Here is a 744-nt window from a genome sequence, read left to right on the forward strand (position 1 = left end):
GAGTCACTATCCGGAAATCTAAGAATATCCTTTTTGTCATCACAAAACCAGATGTGTACAAGAGCCCAGGTTCAGATACCTACATTGTTTTTGGGAAGCCAAGACTGAGGATTTATCTCAGCAAGCACAGTTAGCAGCTGCTGAGAAATTCAAAGTTCAAGGTGAAGCTGTCTCAAACATCCAAGAAAACACACAGACTCCAACTGTACAAGAGGAGAGTGAAGAGGAAGAGGTTGATGAAACAGGTGTGGAAGTTAAGAACATAGAATTGGTCATGTCACAAGCAAATGTGTCCAGAGCAAAGGCAGTCAGAGCCCTGAAGAACAACAGTAATGATATTGTAAATGCTATTATGGAATTAACAATGTAACCATCTGAAAAGAGGACCTTTTTTTGGTGTTTCAAAAGAGTAACTGCAGCTGGGTTTGAAATTTGTACTGTTTCTATCATTAATAAAGTTATGGCTTCTTGTTGGATGAACTAAAAAAAAAAGGAAGGACTCATTCCAGATATTCAGGAAAGATGTCTAAGGGTATTTTCTTTAATTATTTAAGTGTTTATTTTCATTCATCTCTATTGTAATCTTCCCTGAATCCCTTGTACGGACTGTATCAATCTAATCATGTAATAAGATACGTTTTTTTTTGCTAAGGGGCCTTTTTAGTTTGTTGGTAACTGGGAGGGATTGGGGGCAGGAGGAGAAGGGGATGACAGAGGATGAGGTGGCTGGATGGCATCACCAAC

The 744-nt window shown here is 38.8% G+C and overlaps 1 pseudogene across 1 annotated transcript; it reads left to right on the top strand.

Moving 5' to 3' along the window:
* The first annotated feature begins 5 nt into the window (after nucleotides 1–5).
* On the top strand, nucleotides 6–480 carry LOC104999283 (annotated as a pseudogene). Its single transcript, XR_826581.1, has one exon. The product of XR_826581.1 is annotated as a nascent polypeptide-associated complex subunit alpha pseudogene (transcript).
* The last annotated feature ends 264 nt before the right edge of the window (nucleotides 481–744 follow it).

The sequence above is a fragment of the Bison bison genome, unplaced genomic scaffold (genome assembly GCF_000754665.1).
Source record: "Bison bison bison isolate TAMUID 2011002044 unplaced genomic scaffold, Bison_UMD1.0 scf7180017527372, whole genome shotgun sequence".
NCBI classification, from domain to species: Eukaryota; Metazoa; Chordata; class Mammalia; order Artiodactyla; family Bovidae; genus Bison; species Bison bison.